This window comes from Delphinapterus leucas, chromosome 18 (assembly GCF_059928025.1).
Source record: "Delphinapterus leucas isolate spDelLeu-1000000601 "Yukka" chromosome 18, BTC_Dleu_Yukka2, whole genome shotgun sequence".
Classification (NCBI taxonomy): Eukaryota; Metazoa; Chordata; class Mammalia; order Artiodactyla; family Monodontidae; genus Delphinapterus; species Delphinapterus leucas.
The window spans coordinates 46,900,216-46,927,667 of record NC_143146.1 but is presented as its reverse complement, the minus strand read 5'-3'; the positions used below and the strand labels follow the sequence as shown (position 1 = coordinate 46,927,667).

Genomic DNA, 27,452 nt, shown 5'->3' with positions numbered 1-27,452 from the left:
ATTAAAAATGATTAGCTAGACTGATAAAGATTTCATACAAGAGTAAAATCTTTAGCCCAATTCAAATATAGCTAATATGCCCAGAGTAAAAGTTTATAAAATAAAGTCTCTTAAATTCCAAAATTGGACCTTTGAATATTATTCAATATAACATGATTTATAAATAGAAGAAAAGAAGTCTGTGGAAATTACTGGGGAAATTATTCATGATTTCTTATTTGATTTTTTGTCGTGAGCATTACATTAAATTGACATAAGAATATTTTTCAGCCTCCTCTATGTAGTTTCAACAAAATAATGCTAAATCAAATTCATGTAGTGTAAAGTAAAAAATATATGAACAACAAAAAATTTTCAAATATTTACACTTTGCTCTTTTTTGACAGTTTGCACTTTAAAGTTATGAATTAGGAATTGTAAAAATTTGGAATTAAGAGCAAAATATGTTTTTGTATGCAGATCTGGTATTAATGTTACAAGAAAAGTGGGAAGAATTAAAAGTATTATTGTTTAAAATATATGCATAGGATGTGGAGCTAAGGCTTACCGAGTAGAGAGAGAGTTTAGTTGGAGAAGACTGAAAAGTTCTGAAGATGGAGAGTGGTGATGTTTGCACAACAATATGAATGCATTTAATGTCACAGAGCTGTACACTTAAAAATGGTTAAAATGATTAATTTTATGTTACATATATTTTACTACAGTAAAAAATACATATATGAGAAAAAGGGTGAAAAATACAAGATAAAGATGTAAATAAAAGGAATAAAAAATAGAAGATTAAAGGCTTCATATTCTGAATAGTAGCATTAAATATAGGAGATTAAAAAAAATCTTTTTAAAAAAGCTTTTAGAAGAAAATAACATTTATGACCTTGAGGTAGGTAAGATTTCTTAAACAGGACACTAAAAGTGTTAACCATAAAGAAAGGTTCAATTAATTGGACTACATTAAAGTTAAGGTCTTTTTCTTTTAAAAAAATGAAAAAGTGAAAAAGACAAGCTACAGGGTGGAAGAAGATATTTGTATTACATATATCCACCAGAGGACTTGGGTCCAGAATATATCCAGAACTTCTCAAATTAATAGGAAAAAGACAACTTAATAGAAAAAGGGACAAAGACTTAATCAGGCATTTCATGAAAGAGGTTACAAAATTAAAGGAAATACAAGTTAAAGCCCCAATGTAACACCAATACACACCAGTAGAATGGTTAAAGTAAAAAAGAACTTTAAAAGACTGGCAACACCAAGTGTTGCTGAGAATATGAGGCAACTGTAATTTCATTCACTGCTGATTGAAGTATAAATTAGTAAGATTTATTTGGAAAATCTTCTGGTAGTATTCGTGAAAGCTAAACATTAGCGTACACTATTATCCAGCAATTCCACTCCTAGGTGTTTACTTGATAGGAATGCATATATCTGTGCACCAAAAGGCATGTTTGAGGATGTTCATAGTAGTACTATTCAGAATAGCTCCAAACTGGAAACCAACCAAAGGTACTTCAACAGCAGAATGGACAAGTTATAGACCACTCAAATAATGGAACATTAGCAGTAAGAATTAGCAAACAGTTGTTCTGTGTAACATCACGATTGACTATAATAGACATGTTGAGTGGAAGAAGGCAAATTCCAAAAAGAACAGATTAATACTCCATTTATACGATGTTCAAAAAGAAGCAACAGTACCCAATAGTCTTAGAAGGCACAGAATAGTTATCCTTGAGAGGTGATGGTGGGGGGAGGGAGCAGAGGAGTTAGGGACTGGAAGGGTCTAGTAATGGGGCTTCTGGGGGTATTGGTGATGCTCTGTTCCCTGGTATGAGTGGGGTTACATGGCATGTTTATTTTGAGAAAATATACTGAGCTATATACTTCTACAATTTGTACCTTTTTCTGCATGTATGTAATATTTCAGTAAAAAGTTCAAAAATGAAACAGCACATTAAAACTTAAAGTAGAAAACAGTTAAATGACAATGTAAAAAAATCCTCAATTTTCAATGAAATAATGGAAAGAATCATAATGCACTAAAAGGCTTATCTGTAAAACACTGAAATGGAGGATGCTAATTGCTGACACATACCCCTGCAGATTTTCAGCAAACACAAATTCTCTAAATTTAAGTTTCAGAGCCCTGAACAGTATTTGATTCAAAAGCCAAATGAAGAAATGGCTGGGGCAAAGGAGAGACAAGTCAGACACCACAATACAGTACAGAATGTGGGCTTGAAGGAGAAATAATGGTGACATACCACCTTCCTAGCCAAGGGAGACAGTTACAGGCAAAGCAGTGACAACATTAGGTTCCAAGACAAAAAGCCTGTGACATAAGAAGCATTACCACAAGCCACAACTACCTGGACACTGAAAAGCAAGAGAAGACCCAGGGCAATAAGAAAACATTTGAAGAGATTTGAATCTCAGCCTGAGACCACACAAACTCACTGTCACCACCCACCCATCTCAATCCCTCCTCATACTATTTCCAGCAATCCACAAATGAGTAGTAATCTAAAAAGACCAGCATGTGATTTGAATACAGATCCTGCTAAAAGGAGGGGAAAAAAAGAGAAAAAGAACAGATCAAGACATGTCTACTCAACACAGTAGGTCATGTTTTTACTTTATTTTATCATATTTTATGTTTATATTGAAGCAGCTTTGACAATTCACCCTTCACGAATTATGACAAGATTCTTCAGAATTGAAGAAATGATAGACTTTGAAGGTGGCAGTGCTCAGAGTGGGAGTTCACATTTTTAATCTTAATGAAATGTTGAATGTGAAATACAGAGGCACCATTCCGAGAACAGGAAGAAACTGCACAAGTTGAAAAGTTTGGGTCACACTGGGAACTGCAAATGGCTCAAGTATAGCCAAGTGGTGGAGTCCAGTGATGGAGTGCAGAAAGGTGAGGCTGGGGAGGTACAGGCAGTGTCATGTGAGGGGTTACATTCTGAACCACTGGCATTTACACAGAGCATGAATATGTCTGTATTTTTGGATGATCTCTTTAGTAGTAGTAGTGCAGAGGAGTGAAGTGGATGGGAGGAAACCTGGAGGGAAGGAGAGTAATGGGGATACTATAATAAAACCAACCATCTAGAAATGAGGATGGATGGGAAGAAGGCAGTGGTGTTCAAAGAGAGGGAAGGCCAGGTGTGAGCAACCTCATGGAAGTGGGATAAACTGTACTTGGTGACGAATGCTGTGTGCATGTGGTAGTGGAGGTGACAAAGCAGGGGAGGAGGTTTCCATCATAGGGATGGTAATAAAGGTTGGGTTAGCAGGAGTTAGGATGTAGGATAAGAGGCTCCAGATGCACCATGTGGTGGAGGTGCCTGAGGAATGACTCTCCACGGAGAGAACTCTCTCATCCTAGCCTCAACACTTACAGGTCTGCATGACAGCCCAGACTGAGGACTGTCCTGAAAAAGTATAAAATTTCCTTTTCTGAACATTTTAAAGAGAAAGTGGCCAATTATCTTTCTGTAATGGCTACTCATAGATCTACTGAAGGGTCTCTTGTAGCCTTTTGATTCTGTGACAACTGCTCTTTTCAGAGTCATATAGGGATGCTTGGGGAATTAATGGGATATTTGTAAAACATTTTCATTTCCTTTAAAGTTTTTATTTACAATCCATTTACATACATTTAAATGCAGCTAGAAAAACACATTTAAATTCAATTTCCTTTGAAATTGCCAAGGGAATGCAAAAGGGAGAATTTAAAAAGCACTTTAATAGAGGAAAAAACTACACACTACAGGTATCACTGTCACTTCCTTGTCTCAAAACATACACACACACACACACACACACACACACAAAATCAAGTAAACCGGTGGCAAACCATTTCTTACACTAAGTTTGTATTAGAATCAATTCTTTAAGTTTCTATACTGCTGAAAAACCATATGGGTGCTGGTTACATGGTGAGTTCATTTTGAGGAAATACACTGAACTCATGATTTGTGCATCTTCTGCACATATGAAAAATTAAATAAGAAAATTGCAGCAACTAAAACTAAAACCTCAACTTTTAAAATGATTAAAAGTGTGATACTCCATGAAGATGTAATATCCAATATCGGGATTCTGATACCAGTCAATTATCCGAAAAATTATGATCTAGAGACAAATTACATTATGGGTAGAAATAATAATAACCATTAGGGTCACTTAATACATATATCTTCTGGGCACTCTGCTAGGTATTAGGGAATGGGAAATGAAGGCGATGGTCCCCGCCCTCCAGGAGTTCATATTCCAGTAAGAATGACAGCTGCATCGACAAATAACCAGGTGGCACAGGGAGCAGCACAGAGCAGCTGGGATTATTTTTCTTTGACCAGGAGTGGGATGGGAGGTGGGCCTGGAAGGTAACATCTGAAAGGGAGCTTTGAAATGATGAATGTGCCTGACAAGGGAGAAAAAGAATCTCAGGGAGTAAGATATGGAGCGACTAAAGTATTTTAGTTAGGGACGAGTAGAGTCGAGTTGATGGACAACTTGTAAAACTCAGGGCATTTTTGTTCCAGAAAGGTTTCTTGCTGCACTTGCTTTCATAAGACCTGACAACTTTAGCCTGCCTGGAAGTAAGTATTTTAAAACTTAGTTACTTTTTTGTTGTCTTTCTTTTTCCTCTGGCTTTAACACACAGCCTGAGGTTTGTCAGCATGCCAAACAAGAACAAAGCAAGAGAAAAAAAAAGATGGCAAAATAGAAGGGAGAAAGGACCAAAACCCAACATGGCAGGGGCCAGTACTATTTCAAGTGTGAATATTGTTTAACCTAGGGGTTAACTATCTTTTAAAAACAGAATGCAAAAGGTTTTAGCAATTCTTCTGCTATATCTGGAGGGTGATCCTTCCAATACTAGAGGAGCACTTGGAATAAGTATTTCAGATAAATAGTTCAAGGGTACTGAGTTTTCATAATTTTAGTGGGTAAAGGGAAGAAACGGTAAAGGGAAGTAAAGCCATTCACTAATGGCTGGTGTGGAAGGAAACTCACAATGGAGACAGTGTTGTTAAGCGAACTCTCTAAGATGGAGGCCAGAAGCCATTGAGGAAGCTTAGCTTACACATGTCCCAGTCTGCATGGAATCTCATCTTTTTACCACTTACTGTCCTAATTAAGGCATCCAGAACATTAGCCAGAAACTCAAAATACTTATCAGACTCTTGTCCTGAAAGAACTTGGGACATTCCTGAAAGAACAGCCATTCCTCAAGGACAAATATTTCCTTTCTTGTGTCAGAGTACCGCTTCACGGCTATTGCTTTATAAACCCAACTATTTCTCTTCCCTGAATCTGTGTCTCCCAAATTATAATTCTTAAGACCCCATATAAACTCTTTTCTTACTTGCAGGCTTCTGTGCTTTCTTTTCTTTTTTCTTTTTCAGTTGACACTGGTGTGTGCAATAGAGATACTCCTTGTTCAACTGAGAATTACCTGCGAGCCAATGGTTACCAGTTCCCAAGTGTATGTAATATATGAGGCAAGACGAGGTTGCGAATTGATTAGTATTTATCCAGTGCTGGTACTCCAAAAGACAAGCTCTGCATTGTCTGGATTATGGAAAGCCTTGGTTCCCTTACCTCTAAGAACCATAATCAGCTTAGAAGGATCTGAAACCATGACTCCTCGGATTCTCTATTGAGGATGAAGACTTGGTGTTGTAGATTGGTTCAAGATGGCGGAGTAGAAGGATGTGTGCTCACTCCCTCTTGCGAGAGCACTGGAATCACAACTAACTGCTAAACAGTCATAGAAAGGAAGACGCTGGAACTAACCAAAAAAGATATCCACATCCAAAGACAAAGGAGAAGCCACAGTGAGGTGGTAGGAGGGGCGCAATCACAAGAAAATCAAATCCCATAACTGCTGGGTGGGTGACGCACAAACTGGAGAACACTTATAACACAGATGCCCACCCACTGGAGTGAAGGTTCTGAGCCCCACATCAGGCTTCCCAACCTGGGGGTCCGGCAATGGGAGGAGGAATTCCTAGAGAATCAGACTTTGAAGGTTAGCGGGATTTGACTGCAAGACTTCCACAGGACTGGGGGAAACAGAGACTCCACTCCTGGAAGGCACACACAAAGTAGTGTGCGCATCGGGACCCAGGTGAAGGAGCAGTGACCCCAGGGGAGACTGAACCAGGCCTACCTGCTAGTGTTGGAGGGGCTCCTGCAGAGGCAGGGGGGTGGCTGTGGCTCACTGTGCGGACAAGGACGCTGGCAGCAGAAGTTCTGGGAAGTACTCCTTGGTGTGAGCCCTCCCAGAGTCTGCCATTAGCCCCACCAAAGAGCCTGGTAGGCTCCAGTGTTGGGCTGACTTAGGCCAAACAAGCAACAGGGAGGGAAACCAGCCCCACCCATCAGCAGAAAAGCAGATTAAAGTTTTACTGAGCTGTTCCCAGCAGAGCAACACCCAGCTCTACGCACCACCATCCCTCCCATCAGGAAACTTGCACAAGCCTCTTAGATAGCCTCATCCACCAGAGTAGACACAGCAGAAGCAAGAATAACTACAATCCTGTAGCCTGTGGAACAAAAAACACATTTACAGAAAGACAGACAAGAAAAGGCGGAGGGCTTTGTACCAGATGAAGGAACAAGATAAAAACCCAGAAAAACAACTAAGTGAAGTGGAGGTAGGCAACCTTCCAGAAAAAGAATTCAGAATAATGATAGTGAAGATGATACAGGACCTCAGAAAAAGAATGGAGGCAAAGATCGAGAAGATGCAAGAAATGTTTAACAAAGACCTAGAAGAGTTAAAGAACAAACACCTAGAAGAATTAAAGAACAAACAAACAGAGATGAACAATACAATAACTGAATTGAAAAATACACTAGAAGGAATCAATAACAGAATAACTGAGGCAGAAGAACGGATAAGTGACCTGGAAGACAGAATGGTGTAATTCACTGCTGCAGAACAAAATAAAGAAAAAAGGATGAAAACAAATGAGGACAGCCTAAGAGACCTTTGGGACAACATTAAACGCAACAACATTTGCATTATAAGGGTGCCAGAAGGAGAAGAAAGAGAGAAAGGACCCGAGAAAATATTTGAAGAGATTATAGTTGAAAACCTCCCTAACGTGGGAAAAGAAATTGCCACCCAAGTCCAGGAAGTGCAGAGAGTCCCAGGCAGCATAAACCCAAGGAGAAACATGCTGAGAAACACAGTAATCAAACTGACAAACATTAAAGACAAAGAAAAATTATCGAAAGCAACAAGGGGAAAACGACAAATAACATACAAGGGAAGTCCCATAAGGTTAAAAGCTGATTTCTCAGCAGAAACTCTACAAGCCAGAAGGGAGTAGCATGATATAGTTAAAGTGATGAAAGGGAAGAACCTAGAACCACGATTACTCTAACCAGCAAGGATCTCATTCAGATTCCACAGAGAAATCAAAAGCTTTACAGACAAGCAAAAGCTAAGAGAATTCAGCACCACCAAACCAGCTCTACAAAAAAATGCTAAAGGAACTTCTCTAAGTGGGAAACACAAGAGAAGAAAAGGACCTACAGAAACAAACCCATAACAATTAAGAAAATGGTAATAGGAACATACATATCGATAATTACCTTAACCGTGAATGGATTAAATGCTCCAACCAAAAGACAGAGGCTTGCTGGATGGACACAAAAACAAGACCCATATAAATGCTGTCTACAAGAGGTCCACTTGAGACTTAGGGACTGAAAGTGTACAGACTGAAAGTGAGGGGATGGAAAAGGATATTCCATGCAAATAGAAATCAAAAGAAAGCTGGAGTAGCCATACTCATATCAGATAAAATAGACTTTAAAATACAGAATGTTACAAGAGGCAAGGAAGGACACTACACAAAGATCAAGGGATCAATCCAAGAAGAAGATATGAAAATTATAAATATATATGCACCCAACATAGGAGCACCACAATATATAAGGTAACTGCTAACAGCTATAAAAGTGGAAATAGACAGTAACACAATATTAGTGGGGGACTTTAACACCTCACTTACACCAATGGACAGATCATCAAGACAGAAAATTAATAAGGAAACACAAGCTTTAAATGACACAACTGACCAGATAGATTTAATTGATATTTATAGGACATTCCATTCCAAAACAGCAGATTACACTTTCTTCTCAAGTGCACACAGAACATTCTCCAGGAAAGATCACATCTTGAATCACAAATCAAGCCTCAGTAAATTTAAGAAAATTGAAATCATATCAGGCGTCTTTTCTGACCACAACACTATGAGATTAGAAATCAATTACAGGGGAAAAAAAGCATAAAAAACACAAACAGGTGGAGGCTAAACATTACGTTACAAAATAACTAAGAGATCACTGAAGAAATCAAAGAGGAAATCAAAAAATACCTAGAGACAAATGACAACAAAAATACGACGATCCAAAACCTATGGGATGCAGCAAAAGCCGTTCTAAGAGGGAAGTTTATAGCAATACAAGGCTACCTGAAGAAAGAAGAAAAACCTCAAATAAACAATCTAACCTTACACTTAAAGGAACTAGGGAAAGAACAACAAACAAAACCCAAAGTTAGGAGAAGGAAAGAAATCATAAAGATCAGAGCAGAATTAAATGCAATAGAAACAAAGAAAACAATAACAAAGATCAATAAAACTAAAAGCTGGTTCTCTGAGAAGATAAACAAAATTGATAAACCATTAGCCAGACTTATTAAAAAAAAGAGGGTGAGGGCTTCCCTGGTGGCCCAGTGGTTGAGAGTCCGCCTGCCGATGCAGGGGACACGGGTTCGTGCCCCGGTCTGGGATGATCCCACAGGCCGCGGAGTGGCTGGGCCCGTGAGCCATGGCCGCAGAGCCTGCGCATCCGGAGCCTGCGCTCCACAACGGGAAAGGTCACAACAGTGAGAGTCCCGTGTACCAAAAAAAAAAAAAGAAAAAGAGGGTGATGACTCAAATCAATAAAATTAGAAAGGAGAAGTTAAAACAGACACCGCAGAAATACAAAGCATCCTTTGTATTTCTTCCAAGACTGAAACCGGAAGAAAGAAAATATGAACAGAACAATCACAAGTAATGAAATTGAAACTGCGGTTAAAAATCTACCAACAAACAAAAGTCCAGGACTAGATGGCTTCACAGGTGAATTCTACCAACATTTACAGAAGAGCTAACACCCATCCTTCTCAAACTCTTCCAAAAAATTGCAGAGAAAGGAAAACTCCCAAACTCATTCTATGAGGTCACCATCACCCTGATACCAAAACCAGACAAAGACACTACAAAAAAATAAAATTACAGAACAATATCACTGATGAATATACATGCAAAAATCCTCAACGAAATACTAGCAAATATAATTCAATAGCACATTAAAAGGATCATACACCATGATCAATGGGATTTATGCCAGGGATGCAAGGATTCTTCAATATATGCAAATCAGTCAATGTGATCCACCATATTAACAAGTTAAAGAAAAAAAAATATGATCATTTCAAAAGATGCAGAAAAAGCTTTTGACAAAATTCAACACCCATTTATGATAAAAACTCTCCAGAAAGTGGGCATAGGGGGAACCTACCTCAACATAATAAGGCCATATTCTCAATGGTGAAAAACTGAAAATATTTCCTCTAAGATCAGGAACAAGACAAGGATGTCCACTCTCGCCACTATTATTCAACATAGTTTTGGAAGTCTTCTCTGATTTTGGGAATCAGAGAAGAAAAATAAATAAAAGGAATACAAATTGGAAAAGAAGAAGTAAAAGTGTCACTGTTTGCAGATGACATGATACTATACACAGATAATCCTAAAGATGCCACCAGAAAACTAGCAGAGCTAATCAATGAATTTGGTAAAGTTGCAGGATAGAAAATTAATGCACAGAAATCTCTTTCATTCCTATACACTAATGATGAAAAATCTGTAAGAGAAATTAAGGAAACACTCCCATTTACCACTGCAACAAAAGGAATAAAATACCTAGGAATAAAGCTACCTAGGGAGACAAAAGACCTGTATGCAGAAAACTGTGAGACACTAATGAAAGAAATTAAAGATGATGCAAACAGATGGAGAGATATACCATGTTCTCATATTGGAAGAATCAATATTGTGAAAATGTGTATACTACCCAAAGCAATCTACAGATTCAATGCAATCTCTATCAAATTACCAATGGCATTTTTTACAGAACTAGAACAAAAAATCTTAAAATTTGAATGGAGACATGAAAGACCCCGAATAGCCAAAGCAGTCCTGAGGGAAAAAAATGGAGCTGGAGGAATCAGACTCCCTGACTTCAGACTATACTAGAAAGCTACAGTAATCAAGACAATATGGTACTGGCACAAAAACAGAAATATATATCAATGGAACAGGATATAAAACCCAGAGATAAACTCATGCACCTATGGTCAACTAATGTATGACAAAGGAGGCAAGGATATACAATGGAGAAAAGAAAGTCTCTTCCATAAGTGGTGCTGGGAAAACTGGACAGCTACATGTAAAAGAATGAAATTAGAACACTCCCTAACACCATACACAAAAATAAACTCAAAATGGATTTGAGACCGGCCACTATAAAACTTAGAGGAGAACATAGGAAGAACACTCTTTGATGTAAATCACAGCAAGATCTTGTTTGATCCACCTCCTAGAGTAATGGAAATTAAAACAAAAATAAGCAAATGGGACCTAATGAAACAAACGCTTTTGCAAAGCAAAGGAAACTACAAAGAAGATGAAAAGACAACCCTCAGAATGGGAGAAAATATTTACAAACGAATCAACGGACGAAGGATTAATCTCCAAAATATATAAACAGCTCATGCAGCTCAATATTAAAAAAACAAACAACTCAATTGAAAAATATTCAGAAGACCTAGACCTTTCTCCAAAGAAGACATACAGATGGCCAAGAAGCACATGAAAAGCTGCTCAACATCACTAATTATTAGAGAAATGCAAATCAAAACTACAATGAGGTATCATCACCTCACACCAGCTAGAATGGGTATCATCATAAAATCTACAAACAACAAATGCTGGAGAGGGTGTGGAGAAAAGGGAACCCTCTTGCAGTGTTGCTGGGAATATAATTTGATAGAGCCACTAGGGAAAACACTATGGAGGTTCCTTAAAAAACTAAAAATAGAACTACCATATGATCCAGCAATCCCACTACTGGGCATATACCCAGAGAAAACCATAATTCAAAAAGACACATGCACCCCAATGTTCACTGCAGCACTATTTACAATGGCCAGGTCATGGAAGCAATCTAAATGCTCATCGACAGGTCAGTGGATAAAGAATATGTGGTACACATATACAATGGAACATTACTCAGCCATAAAAAGGAATGAAATTGGGTCATTTGTAGAGACGTGGATGGATCTAGAGACTGTCATACAGAGTGAAGTAAGTCAGAAAGACAAAAACAAATATCGTATATTAACACATATATGTGGAACATAGAAAAATGGTACAGATGAACTAGTTTACACGGCAGAAATAGAGATACAGATGTAGATAACAAACATATGGATGCCAAGGGGGAAAAGTGGTGGGGTAGGGGTGGTGGTGTGATGAACTGGGAGATTGGGATTGACATATATACACTAATATGTATAAAATGGCTAATTAATAAGAGCCTGCTGTAAAAAAATAAATAAAATTCAAAGAAAACCAAAAACTAGCTTGCACCTACGTATAAATATAGATTAAGTTGTCACTCAGTATAGTCCCATTCCCAATAGCCCAGACTTTGTTGAAACAATGAGCTGCTAATAGCTCGGAAACTGCAGGCTGGACCTAGAGTCGTCCTTCTCAGCTCTAGGTGAACTGTCACTAGCAAACTGACTAAAAATGAATGCATATAATCAATGCACACTTTAGGGTTTTCTAAAAATTATTTTTTAAACGAAGAAATTTTCTAATGAAATTTCAGCCAATTATGTCTGTTGTGTTTGTTTGGCAGTTTCCGCTAATGTTGAAAGTATGTTTCAAGCTAGTCTAAGTAAATCGTCTGGAAGGATATGGATTGAAAAGGAATCTTTTCAATCTACTGGTTCATGCAGTCACAATTATTTTTTTTTTGTACTCTGGGGTATGCTTTTTTTTGTTTTGTTTTATTTTGCTTTTTTGCGGTACGCGGGCCTCTCACTGCTGTGGCCTCTCCCACTGCGGAGCACAGGCTCCGGACGCGCAGGCCCAGCGGCCATGGCTCACTGGCCCAGCTGCTCCGCGGCATGTGGGATCTTCCCGGACCGGGGCACGAACCCATGTCCCCTGCATCGGCAGGCGGACCCTCAACCACTGCGCCACCAGGGAAGCCCTGGGGTGTGCCTTTTAAAGAACTTTTTATACCTCAAAAACAGCAATTCTGTCCATGTTCTGTATTGCTAAAAATTTATTTCCAGTCAATAAGACTTACATTACCTATTTAACATCGTTTTTTAATTTTATATATCTGTTATAATCAGATATTGGAAATATTTTCATTTTAAAGAAAAACAAACATCAAAAAAGAACCAAAATGAAAAATATGAGCCAGTTAGTTGTGAATATTTCTGGAACTGACATCAACATTTTAAGACTTTTTTTTTCACATTGAAACCTGATATTAAAAGGTGAGAGAGATTACCCCCAGACCATTGTTTCCAAAATGTTCTTTCTCCAACTAGGGGTATCTTACGAACACAATAATCATCTTAGAAATTTGTTTAGAAACAGAGAACCTACCCCCAGAGGCTCTGCTTCAGTAGGTCTGGAATGAGGCTTCCCAATGATTATGACACACAGCAAGGTTTGGAACCACTGATAGTTTTTCTCATTATGTATAATTTATAGAGTGCTAGTTTCTGGCTTTTGACTAATCATTTTCATGTAATGACTGACAAGAGAAAAATGAGTCTAACTTTTAAAAATTTAACCTTGAACTATCATCCAAAAGTTATAAAATCATGCTAAGTTTCAAAAAAGAAAAAGGAAAAAAGAATATATAATTAGTAGGTGGAATCATTAATTTTTCACCAGTTTTCTTAGGAGCAAATGCTGGGCACAATGAGAAAGAATGTTGAACTGTGAATAAGACATGTTTGGCTAAAAATAATTGAGAAATAACTGAGCCAAACTGTAAACCACAAAACTACTAAAAAATATCTAACAGGTTGCCAAGGTGATCCATGTTACCAATTACCAATACATGAAAAAAAAAAACACAAAAAATGCCACCATTATTCAGGACTGTCAGTGAGGTGTATGTACTTAAGGAATGGACTTCCCGATAATGTCCTTGGAAGGCTTGACTGTGGCATAGATCAAGAATCTTCTAATAAATATCCATATGAGGTACAGATTTTGCAGCTACATTTTTAAGTCAGGCTGCCTCCATCTATGTATTGCTAGAATGGTTCATCAGTCTTCCAGGGAGAAACACAGTGGGACATACCTTCTTTGAGCTTCCTTGATTTAAAAGAAGGGACAAGGAGTGAGTGGTCTGAGCTGGGGTTAAAAACGAATTTTAAAACTTAGGTCACTCATTCCCTCATTTTCCCAGTGGGGTGATTCTTTTAAGCCATCAGGCTCTGTCTTCCCCGCTGACGCCCACCCACCTCAGAAGAAATCTCAAGCTGAAATGGAGGGCCACCTAACTTCATGACTGCTCAGACACATCTCCTCTTGGGTTTCCTGGAACACACCCTAGCAGGCGCTCTCTCTTCAAGAGGCCAACTATCTCACATGTGATCTATCATTTCAGGAAGTGATTATCCTGTCACCCACACCAGACTGAGGCCAGGAGAAGCAGCTTGGGCCCTGGATTCCGTCTCCTCATAGTCAACTCCTCCTTCCCAGGTGACAGTCCTTGTTGTAAGACTCACTCCAATCAAGTAACCTGATTCTAAAAGCCTGTGTACTGTCACGTCCACTAGAAGTTGTTTGGGAATGCTTTGGTTTGTTTGGCCCAAGTGAGCAAGATGTTGGCATCCTGTATCACTAAAAGCAAAGGCCTACAGAGAACCCAGTAAGACAAGCTGGGCTGCAGGTTTCTACACTGGGAGGCTCTGGAACACAATCAGCAGTGGTCTGGGTCTGCCCCTGTAAGAAAGTTGGTGGGGGCTCTAGGTACCACAAAGAGCTGGCTTTCGGGATGAGGTTTAACATTCATATGATGTGCTTTCAGAACACTGCTTGATATCAGAGCACTCCTCATCCCATATTCAGATTTTAGGACTTTCATCTCTCTGGCCATTAAGAGAAAGAACTTTGGTTGAGTGAGGATGGATGGTCTACTCTGATTTCTCCAGAGGGCTACTGTAGACCAATCGTGATGGAAATCTACCGTGCCGTTTATCATCCAGTCCACTGCTAAGCTATATGTTAACACAAATTCTCTCTACCAAAAAAATAAAAGAAAAAAAATGGATGCACAGCCTCATGGTAAGGTTAGACTTCATTTATTCTCTGAACACTATGGGAGAAGTCATGATTGGTAGTAGATTTGACAGTAAGGAACTTTGTTGACTGAGGAATTAAGAGCATTAATAACAAATAAGCTCTTTTCTCATTTATTATACTGAGAATGCAGTGTTTTAGAAGTACAACCAAATATTTTAAAGTTGAGGATTTAGTAAAAATAACCTTTAAAAGAATATTCCAAAAAAGCTTATTAAGGAATATCTGAGATACCTTACATATAAAATTCACAAATAAGATATATACGTTTAAAAAATAGTATTTATGGGCTTCCCTGGTGGCGCAGTGGTTGAGAGTCCTCCTGCCGATGCAGGGGACACGAGTTCGTGCCCCGGTCCAGGAGGATCCCACATGCCGCGGAGCGGCTGGGCCCGCAAACCATGGCCGCTGGAGCCTGTGCTCCGCAATGGGAGAGGCCACAACGGTGAGAGGCCCGCGTACCGCAAAAAAAAAAAAAAAAAAAAAAAAGTATTTATTATACAGTTTATAGGTATTTTCTTGTCTTAATTAAAAATTATTAAAAGAAGAAAATAGTACATCTTAGAAAATTTCAACAAGTAAATTTCAAGTCTTTCCTCCTTGGAATTTATGGACTGAATGTCTAACCAGTGGGATGGGACTAATTTGTTTAGTGTTTGAAGCACACAAATGACTTGCTATGCTCACTATCATAGTTCAGGGCACTGAATGATATTCAGGTAGTTGCCTCCCTGGAAAGAGCAGGACAAGCAATAAAATTATTAAATACACATAGAGTTCTTTCAAGGAAAAAAAAACCAACATTGAATTGAAAGGCCTTCTTTCCCTACTTGCCAGTAAAAAGAGGAATCTGTAGTTATGATAGGGCTATCTTTATACCAATTCTGACCATCTCAATACAAACAAATATAAAGCTATGGTGAGGAATAGCTTGCTAAAACAAGCCTATGATACTAGTTCCTCTACATTTTAAGGCCATTTCAGCCAGGATGTACCTTTAGTCTATTCAATTAAGAGACACATACGTTAAATTTATACCTAAAAAAATACTTTGAAATTTATTACTATGTTTATACAGTAGCTGCTTTTAAAAATCTCATGAACTTGACTATTTTTAAGGATCAACACACTTTTAAAGGGAAGATATAATAGTAAAATTGTGCCTCACATGTTTTCTCTTACCATTATAATATTTTTTTCTTCCCCAAGTACCTATAACAATTAGGCTTTACAATGAATTACGAGCCAGGTTAATAACATTTTCTCAAATTAAAGTAGCACGATAGACCACACAATTGGTAGATATCACTTGGTCATTTATTTTTCAAAAGGGGTCTGTTCTCATTTATGTTGAGTTGATTTTCAGTTTCAACACATTTCTGGCAACTAAATCATAAGTCTCTAAAAATAAGGTTTTATAAAGAGAGGGGGGAGTTACCAGTATTAACTGAATCTAATACCTATATGAATTACAATTGGTTGGTTCTAGCCAAATGAATTATTTTACCTTAGGCCACAGTACTGCAGTTTCAGATGGAAATAAAAGGAAGAACCATTGATCTGTCTCCTACAGCCTCTGGGCATTCCAGTACTGCATTTAGCCTGGATAAACAGTTGTTATGATATGCCTACCACCTACCTCTGAGGGACTGGTGTCAAATTAATCTCCATGTCATCAGTACCTTCTCAACAGGTTTTAAACAGTCTTCTCTTTTTCTCTAAGTCCCAGATCAACAGTTGTCAGGGTCTGAGTCAAGCTGTGCTTCTGCCCACAGTGGCACTGTCAGCACTGTCAGCTACTCAAATAATTTTTTAAGCAGAGCAGCCGGTTGCCTTCAGCAGCGATGCTTTTGGGGGCACTTCGTGCTGTTCACCCAGAGTCTCTGGCTGCTCTACAACTGTGCTAGTTAAGGGATCGACAGAAGGAACAACAAATGGCTACAATTAGCATTCGCCCTGCTCTCGCAAAAGAATTTCATTGCTATGGCAACGGGAGTTGCCCAGACAACATAGGGCTTTGGCTGAGAATAGCGTACTGCATTATACCAAGTACAGAACAAAATAGCCAGAGATCAGGCTCTCGCTTCACGGCACAAAGATCTCTGCCACCATATTTAAGTTTAATTAATGAGAGCTGATTTCTTAATTTTGTAAGACAAGGTTCTGGCTGCTAATAGCCTGAAACAAAATATCATTATTGATCCATTCTTTTAAAACTCCAGTAAAATAATTAGAGTGATCACATTAGGTGATCACATTAGATTTGTCTTAACTTGATTTTTCTATTTCCTACCTTAAGAGGCAGGCTTTACTTATATTGCTGTTAACAGTGTTATTCACAAACTCATTTTTCCCTCAATCAGTTGCTATGATAGAAATGTATACAATGTTTGAAAAATTAACGGGAGCTTCCTTACACCTGGATGGATATTCAACCAAGCCTTAGCTGTGTGTAACTTTAGGAAGGAACAACAATATCTAAGCAATTTATATCAAGAGCTACAATCGTACAGTTATAGAAAATCATTTAAAATCAAACAGAAGCCTGTTTATCACTGTTTTTAAAGTAAACTTTTAAAGCAGAAAGCTGAAAATATCTTGAAATCGGTTTGGTAGTAATACAAGTAAAATGGAAAAAATTAATCTAAATGACACAGAAATAAGCTACCTTGGCTACCATTAAATGGCTCTGCATTCAAGCTACATAATTGGATCAGCCCCACGCATAGTCATGTAAACCGTTCTGTGGATATGATCCAGGAGCACTTTTTAATGAGCCATGAAGGGGAGGATGTACAGGCAGCACGGGACAATGAGGTTAGTTGCTATTATTTGGCAGGTGACGATCCTCTTTTCTAAAATTTCCAAAACTCAAATATTTCCCCCTCCCAAACCAACATTCCTGTCAGCACGGGACCAAATATTATCATCAATAATAACAGTGAACATTTATTGAATGCACAGTGTTTTGTATGGCTTGTTAAATTCAGTTTTCACAATTACCCTATAAGGTGGGCATAGTTTCCACCCACTGACATATGATGAAACCAAGGTGCAAAGAGATTCAGTAACTGCCAGCATATAAGCAGAAAAGCTGAAATTCAAAACTAGGTCTATCCTATAGTATTCTCTTTATTTCAGCTATATTGTGTTACACCACAACTACTAATGTAGTAATTTTAAAGCTTCAGTCTTTTTTGAGAACAACAGTAAGTACAAATTCTAAAATGGGAAAAGTCTAAATGAAAACAAAATTAGCAGTACATATAATAAGCATAATGATGCTCAATTTAGTCAGATTTCTTAATTATCTGGGGATATGGATTAGTCGGTGTGAAGAGAGAGAGAGAGGAACTCTCACTGAGCATATTAGCTACTGGTTTTGGTACAAAATGTCTGAAAACATACATACAAACAATCTGACCAGAAATTATAACCCTTAACTTATGTAGACATTTATTTTCATTTTATAAAAGATTATTTTTAAATTTATTATTTATTTATTTATTTTTGGCTGCGTTGGGTCTTCGTTGCTGCGTGCGGGCTTTCTCTAGTTGTGGCGAGCGGGGGCTACTCTTTGTTGTGGTGTGCGAGCTTCTCATTGCAGTGGCTTCTCTTGTTGCAGAACACGGGCTCTAGAGCGCAGGCTCAGTAGTTGTGGCGCACAAGCTTAGTTGCTCCACGGCATGTGGGATCTTCCCGGACCAGGGCTCAAACCCGTGTCCCCTGCAATGGCAGGTGGATTCTTAACCACTGTGCCACCAGGGAAGCCCATAAAAGATTATTTTAAAAAGTAAACACTTTATTAGTAGTAAATAGCTGTTAATGAAAAGTAAGATTATTTTATTGCCTGGTAGAAATAATCCTGCTTTATAGTTTTTAAATGATACCTCCAGAGTTCAGGTCATACAGTATTACTTAGCACTTCAGTTAATGCCAGGTCAAAGAACAAAAACAAATAATTTTAGAGTTAAAAAAATTGTTTATATATGTAGATAAATAAACTTGACTAAGTCTAATTTTAGTCCAATCTAATGGTAAAGGGCAAATATTAGAAGACTTTCCAGGAAATTCAGCTTCTACTTTCATGAATCACTAGATTATTTATTTATGTAATTCTAATTTAAGAAAACAAGAGTTTTTGTAAATCATTAAACTTCAGACAAAATGCAGTACAAAGTGCTCTTTTTTTATAGTCATAAAAAATGCTATAGTAATGGAAGTCTGAAAAATATAGTTTTTTATCAAACTGATATTTTGGGACTCAAAACTGTATTACATAGGGAAAATTACTTCATTTTGAACATGTTTGAGCAGTGGCAGTATTGAGATTTTTGAGGTAGAAAAACAATGTGTAAAATGACAGGGGAGAAAAGCAAGATCCTCCATGACACTGCCTGATGGCCACTATTTTCCAAATAATACCTACGTTTAATTTGACCATAATTAAACGTCATTTATAATGAAATAAACACATTAAAAAGGTACGTGCAAAGAAACTCAGTGCAGTTGTAGCTTCTATTCAATTTGGCATAAATGTTTCTTGTACTTACGAATATTTTAGGATAATAGAAGCAAAATTGTAAAAGTGCCCGCCAATACAAGATAAAAAAATTAAAGGAATGTATGTGAAAGCCCTCTGGAAACTGTAAATGTGACATAAAAATGTGTGTTTCATCAAAAATGTGTTAGCTTTCAAAAGCTCAAAGAAATCACTCTTGATGTTTACTTATTTTAAATAAATCAGTGGAGAAAAGAAGATGAAGTACATAAATTGCCTCCGCTTCTAACCCACCCCTTCCAATCTATCTCTATTTCTAAAACCCTCATCTAGGCCATCTCCAGCCTTCTTCTCCTGGGACACCTTCACTTTTCAGCTATTTTTAAACAATTTAAATACATGCTAAACTCAAGGCAAAATTCCTCAGTTGACTGTTCCAATTTACTCTGTCACAAAACAGGAAGTAAACACAACTTTTGTCTCCACCTTATCTTTCTGTACCCTAAATCATATTTTTGAGTGCATCTTCTATTCTAGAAAAAAGTAATCTGATTCTATTCAAGGATGGGCAGTTTATTGAAGTGATTCAGAGAATGGAATTTGCTGTCACATATCTGGGTTCAATTCCTAGCTCTGCCATTTACCAGCTTTATGATTTGGGGCAAGGATTACTTAACCTTTTTAAGCCTCTGAATGAGACAATGTAAATAATGCACTCAACAATGTCTAACACGTAGTAAGTGGTCAAATACTGGCTGCTTTATTCTTTATGGAATCTTATTTTTTGAAATAGATTCTCACTCCCCTCACCCTTTATGTCTGGGGCAATCTATTCTCTCTGTTTCTACCGTTTAGCAATTAGCATCTTGTAGACAGAAGTACTGAGTTTGAATCCTGGCTCTGCCACTCAGTAGTTATAATTATCTGCAAAAGAACCCTTTCCAATAATAAACATAGCACACTGAGAATGAAAATCTAAACTATTTGCTTACATAAAAACAGGCTTAAACTTGTAAAAATCAAAAGTTCCAGATTAGGGACAGATCCCAGACCAATCATCTCTGTGTCACTTAAATTGTTAACGATCAGTCTTGTCAAACCAAACCTTAAATACCTTCCACTATCAATTCCTCAATTAATTGATTCTTAATCATTACTATTTCTTTGAACTGTTGCTATGTATTAGGCTGTGCTGAGAATCTTCCATGCATTATCTGACACAAATTTTTACAACAAACCAAGGCAGGAATGATTAGAATCACATTTTATGGATGACAAAACTGAGGCACAAGGAGCAAGTAACTTGCTCAAGGTTACACAACTAATAAGAGGCAGATGGTACTCTTGACCTCTATTCTCTACAGCCACAGTTAGTGTCACAACATCCACCTGACCAATGAACTGTAGATTCAATGTTCAATTTTTGTGTCCTGTGTTGTTCATGCAGCTCATGTTACATACACATTCTCCTTAGAGTTAAAACTACATAGAGTCAGATTCAGCACTTATTTTCAACTATTTAGAAGTCACGGAACTTGATTCAATAACACACAACCTGTAAGCACTAAATAAATGTTCACTGATAATGAAGAAAATGTGCACGGCCAGGGCAAAGTCAAGGTAGCATCACACGCACGCTAGAAATAATTTGCAATAAAATTATAAAATATTAAAACTTAATGAGTACAATCTCAATTAGGAAATTGAAAATCTGCTCATTAAACTTGCAGATGATACTTAGTTGGGCAGGGGTTAAACACTTTCGAAGAAAGAAATACAATTTAAAATGACCTTGATAGATTAGAGAAATAGTTCATCAAAAACAGATAAAGTTCAATTAAGAGAAGAACAAAATGGCATACTTAAGAACCAAAAGCATACCACACAGATAAAAATGGGAATGAGTAGTTAGGCAAATTGATGGGGGGGGGGAAAAAAAAACCCAAGCCACAAATGAAACAACCTGATTATCTGTTGGCAATATGGGCTATTCTTCTCTCTACCTATCAGTGTCTTACAACTCTGGCTGCACTTCGGAATCACAAGGAAAGTTTTAAAAAATATTGTTCATCATGGACCAATTAAATCAGAATCCGTGGAAATAAGGTTCTATATTGGTGTTATTTAAAAACTCTCTAGGTGTATTTAATGTGGCCAAGGTTCAAAATGACTGGAAATTATAACCAATCATATCCTTTATATCCATATGAAGAGCCTTATGAAAATAATATCATAGCTGTTATGTGTGATTAGATAGTGAGATATATGTTCACAAAAAGAAACTATTTAATAAAAAAAATCTAATATTAATCAATCATGATTCCAAATACTCAAGAAACATGATGATAGAAGATCTGTGGTTCTCCAAGTGTAGTTCCTGGATGAGCAGCCTCTGGGAATTTATGAGAAATGCAAATTCTCATGCCCACCACAAACCTCCTGAATCCGTAACTCTGGGGTAGACCTAGCAACCTGTGTTTGGTTAAGCCTCTCAAGGGATTCTGATAGATGCTAAAGTTGAGAACCAAAGCTGTAAGCTAAGGAGTCAACTTTCTTCTGTTTTCTTACAGCGTCTGTTTTCTCTTATAATTACAATTAGGATTGTTATATGCTTTCTTTTGTAAGCCATCCCAAATTCTTCCTAGAAGTAAGTAAGGTATATAAATTATAAATTTTAAAAAACTCACATTTTAGCCAAGTGCTCATAATGTATAATGCCTTCATTACTGAAATACCTTTTATTAAAAGGATTCATGTGATAAATTCAGTGAAAAAAAAATCTGTTAAAATTGCTGCCAAAATTGTCCCGAAGCAGTTTGTTGGTTGGCTCAGTTTCTTTACCTTTCAACTGGCTCTGCTGGCATCAAGTAGACTAAGTTTAGTCACAAGCATCTATACAGATCTATTAGCTGCTGCCTAATGGCCCAAAACCCCCAGGGAAGGAGGTGTGAGTCCACCTGAGATTTTAGCTTTCCCTTTACCACTTATGTGCCACTGGGATTTAGGTCTGTCTCTGATTTCCATCCCTCTCTCTCTACCTCATTACTCCAATAAATCAAGAGATGGTTATATGTATTGTTATTAACAACCAAAATGTAAAAAAAAAACCTACTCCTGGACTAGCAGCATTGAAAAATCATCACAAATAAACAGTAATAATAACTCCTCCTAGCTGAGAAATAAGACAGAAGAGATAACAACATTAAAATGTATGGTTTTTCCTTAATGGATGACATATTTTGAAAAGAAATACTGAGAAAGTTTCTTTCCTCCTCCTCTGTTTCTGATCTCCCTGCCCCTCACACTTTGTCAGTTATAATAAAAGACAAAAAGATATAATTTAATTGCTAATTAAAAATGCAAAACAATGAGATACTATTTTGTCTAATTGCTGAAAATTGTGAAACACATCTAGTGCTGTTGAAGGTTTGAGGAATGGACACAGTCACTGGATGCTGGTAGGAGTATAAATTAGTATAATCTCTTCACCATTCCCACGTCAGTGTGGCAATATGAATAACAAAGCCTTAAAATTGTTCATATCTGTTAACTTGTCCTGAATAAATAGTGCTGCTTATTAAACAGTAAAAATTTTTAAACCATGTAAAGGTAAAACCCTAAAGAAGCTGGTTAAAAATGTAGGGCCCATCCTTACTACGGGATAGTCTAATACCACATTTTATAGAGAAGGAAGCATGGTAAGTAATGAACTTAAGAACACATACTTAGTAAACTACATATCATTTTCCCCCTTCCATAAATTAGAATCAACATTTAAAAACTAAGAGTATGGTTCAACTGCTATGGAAAACAGTATGGTGGTTTCTCAAAAAGTTAAAAATAGAACTGCCATATGATCCAGCAATCCCATTTCTGGGTATATATCCAAAAGAATCGAAAGCAGGATCTTGAAGAGATATTTGCACTCTTGTGTTCATCGAAGCGCTATTCACAATAGCCAAGAAGTGGAAGTAACCCAAATGTTCATCAACAGATAAATGGATAAACAAAATGTACATATATACTATGGAATATTATTCAGCCTTAAAAAGGAAGGAAATCCTGACGCATGCTACAACATGGATGAACCTTAAGGACATTATGCTAAGGACATTATGCTTATTATGAAATAAGCCAGTCACAAAAAGACAGATGCTGTATGATTCCACTTATATGAGTACCTATAGTAATTAAGTTCATAAAAACAGAAAGTAGAATGGTGGTTGCCAGGGGCTGAGGGAAGGTGGAAATGGAGAGTTGTTGTTTAATGAGTTATAGAGCTTGAGTTTTGCAAGATGAAAATGTTCTGGAGATCTCTTTGTGCAACAGTGTGAATATACTTAACACTACTGACCTATACACTTAGAAATTATTAAGATAGTAAATTTTATGTGTTTTTTTAACCACAATTTTAAAAAAATTTAATAAAAACTAAGAGTAGCTTCTACTTCATATTAATTCTGTATCAGTTTAAAACTACCTTAATTAATATGTTGATATTTGACCTTGGAAGATATGATACATTTTTTTGTGACATAAAAATGACAGTGATCTTCTAGGAGAAATGTATACATTTATTCACTTAATCTGGATCTAACTCATCAATAGTAGAATCATGTGCATTGAACTGAATTTTTTCTTTGGTAATAGACTATGTATTCAAAAATAGTTTATAAAAAAGCTACTCAAATTTTATCATAAAATTAAATCTAAATGCATCACAAGTTTGTTACTTTGAGAGTTCACCTCTGATACACGTTTGTGAGTTACAAGTTGAGGAAAAGGTTTTATGGCAATAGTTTACCATACTCAATATTTCCTGATTAATAGTAAATATTAGGGCATAATGGAATTTATATCAGGATTAGCGTTGGAAGGCCCAACTTCAAGACCCAGTTATGCCATCATGTGTTTATTCTTTCTTCCATGTATTCACATATTCACTCATGTATTCACTCATTCACTCACTTATTCATTCATTCATCTTACAAATGGTTTTCTGAAGTTTTACCATGACATAGCTTTTCTAGAATAATGTTCTTGTAGTGTCCCCAGTTCAGTCAGAAAAGCTAGAGGGGCCCTGAACTGCTCTCACATGACAACAAGGAGGAAAAGACAATGTACAGGTACACCAAAGGGAATTTAACAGAAGAGGGTAAATAGGCAGCAGAGTCTACAACATGCTTGCTCTTTTAACATATATTGACCAGACCTGTCATTCTAAGGTCTCTCACTAGAACATCTGAGTGATGTGGAATATTATATTACTAGAAAGTAACACAGTCTTTCCTTTAATGGGCAGTTTGACATAAGTGTTACGATGGAGTTCTAAGTTGTATCAAAATCTATTTATTCTCAATATGAAAAACACCTACAAGCCAATAGAAAAATATGCAAAAGACTTGAATAGGCACTTCACATAATAAGATATTCAAAAAGCCAAAAGAACATGGAATGCTATTCAAGTTACTCATGAGGGAAAGGCAAATCAAAACCACAGTGAGCTATCCTACCAGAACTGCTGAAATGAAAACTCTCATACACTGCTGATGGAAGTATAAACTGGTACAGTCATTTTAGAAAACTGTTGGTCAGTATCTGCTAAAGCTGAAGATACGCTTATCCACTGAAACAGCAATTACACATCTAGGTATATTTCCTTTTTTTTTTTTTTGGAGTATATTTGCTTTACAATGTGGTGTTAGTTTCTGCTGTACAGTGAAGTGAATCAGCTATACATATACATATATCCCCTCCCTCGTGGACATCCCCCACCACACACACACATCCCACCCATGTAAGTCATCACAGAGCACCAAGCTTAGCTCCCGGTGCTATACCACAGGTTCCCACTAGCTATCTATTTTACACATGGTAATGTATTTATGTCAAACCTATTCTCCCAGTTCATCCCACCCTCCCCTTCCCCACTGTGTCCACGTCCATTCTCTAGTTCTGTGTTTCTATTCCTGCCCTACAAATATGTTCATCTGTACCATTTTTCTAGATTCTACATGTATGCGTTAATATACAATATTTGTTTTCCTCTTTCTGACTTACTTCACTCTGTATGACAGACTCTAGGCCCATCCACATCTCTACAAATGACCCAATTCCATTTCTTTTTATGGCTGAATAAATTGCATTATATATATGTACCACATCTTCTTTATCCATTCATCTGTCGATGGCATTTAAGTTGTTTCCACGTCCTGGCTATTGTAAATAGTACTGCAATGAACATTGGGGTACATGTGTTTTTTTGAATTATGGCTTTCTCAGGGTATATGCCCAGTAGTGGGATTGCTGGGTCATATGGTAGTTCTATTTTTAGTTTTTTAAGGAGCCTCCATAGTGGCTGTATCAATTCACATTCCCACCAACAGTGCAAGAGGATTCCCTTTTCTCCGCACCCTCTCCAGCATTTATTGTTTGTAGGGCACAAAAACAGAAATATAGATCAATGGTACAGGATAGAAAGCCCAGGGACAAACCCATGCCCCTATGGTCAACTAATCTATGACAAAGGAGGCAAGAATATAAAATGGAGAAAAGACAGCCTCTGCAATAAATGGTGCTGGGAAAACTGGACAACTACATGTAAAAGAATGAAATTAGAACACTCCTTAACACCATACAAAAAAATAAACTCAAAATGGATTAAATACCTAAACGTAAGACCAGACACTATAAAACTCTTAGAGGAAAACATAAGAAAAACACTCTGACATAAATCACAGCAAGATCTTTCATGACACACCTCCTAGAGTAATGAAAATAAAAACAAAAATAGGCAAATGGGACCTAATGAAACTTAAAAGCTTTTGCACAGCAAAGGAAACCATAAATAAGACAAAAAGACAACCCACAGAATGGGAGAAAATATTTGCAAATGAAGCAACAGACAAAGGATTAATTTCCAAAATATACAAACAGCTCATGCAACTCAATAGGTATATTTCTGACAGAGCCAGAAGACATGTATAAGAATGTTCTTAGCAGCACTATTTGTCACAGCCCAAATCTAGAAACAATATAAATATCCACGAACAAAAGAAAAAAAAATTCACATATTCAGAGTGGAATGCTAAATAACCATTAGAACAAACAAATTACAACCTCACACAACAACATGGATACAAAGTGTAAGACTGTATTTATAAAAAGGACAAAGTCTAGTTACTGCTGTCACAGTCAGGATATGTGTGGGATGCGAGGTTATGAAAGGGAGAATCTGGAAGGGGCTCTGTGTTTCTAATGACGTTGTTTCTTGATCTGGGTATTGGTTACATAGGTAAGCTTACCTTACGAGCATTCATCAAGCCAGATACTCAGGAAGTGTGTACTTTTCTATATGTTATTCTTCTATATACAGTATACATTTAAAATGCAGTAAGAAGTATAAGAGTACAAGAAATGTTTAAACAAAACTAAATAATACTTCCCAGTGCAGTGAAATGCATAGTGCCAAGTACTTTACTGAAACAAGGAGAGGGCTTTGCTGAGGCAACAATTTGTACATTTATAAGTCTTTTATTCCTGATTTTGAAATACTAATAAGAACAGATACTACACTTGATCTTAGCCAAAAGGCTGAGAAGCGATAACGGAATCACTTTACTGTACACCTGAAACTAACACAACATTGTAAGTTAACTATACTCCCATATAAAATAAAAATTAAATTTAAAATTTTTTCAAATAATAAAGAATAATTTTACTTAAAAAAAAGAAAGTAGAAATAGTATTTGGTATTTCTTGAAAGAGGACAGTGAAGGGTTAAAGAAGATCTTAGTGTAAAACTATAAAGACATTCTAGGTAGGACTACAGATCTGTTTAGAAGAGGAACACGTGACTAACCCTATAGGTCTACTACATGGAAACAAATAAATCACTCTTTTCAAAACAGACAGGCATGGACCCAGGGGCAGAGAAACTACCACAAAGAGAGCATACCAGCAAGACATGAAAACTCATCACAAACTAATAATTAAAAACATTACTCTCAAAACCTTCCCTTTTCCTGGCTTTAAAACAAACAAATATGTAGAAGACACAGAGTTAATTTCTAGGAAACATTACAAGTTACTATGACATAGTACCTAGAGTTACTGACTCTGCCTACTTAGTTCCATTACTGAATATATTTATCTCTCACCCTGAGCAGATCATGTCTTTTTATATTTAGGTGAGGAAAGGGAATGGGGATCAGTGAATGAAGAGAAAGGAGGTTAATAGAATGGAGAGTAATAGGCCTTGTCCAGTTTCCAGCAAATGAGTAGCAAACAGACAGAGCAGTGTTCAGGAAGTGATGAAAACCTTGAGACTTATTAGAGAGGATACTGCTGCCAACGGCTGCAAGTGTAGCAGGGATCCCAGGGGCTCTCTTGGGCAGTGCTTCTCTCTGCCTGGGAGACTGTACTAGTTACCTCTTCACGCCCTATGCCCTTCATTTATTTCTGCCTG

The 27,452-nt window shown here is 37.1% G+C and overlaps 1 protein-coding gene and 1 non-coding gene across 3 annotated transcripts in view; both read right to left on the bottom strand.

The window, feature by feature from the left end:
- The window catches only part of DIAPH3 (diaphanous related formin 3), a 550,258-nt gene that overhangs the window by 99,895 nt on the left and 422,911 nt on the right, over window positions 1-27,452 (bottom strand). The gene's annotated exons all lie outside the window — the stretch shown is intronic.
- On the bottom strand, window positions 26,408-26,590 carry LOC115803207 (U2 spliceosomal RNA). Its single transcript, XR_004023874.2, has one exon. It is a non-coding gene; the product is annotated as a U2 spliceosomal RNA (small nuclear RNA).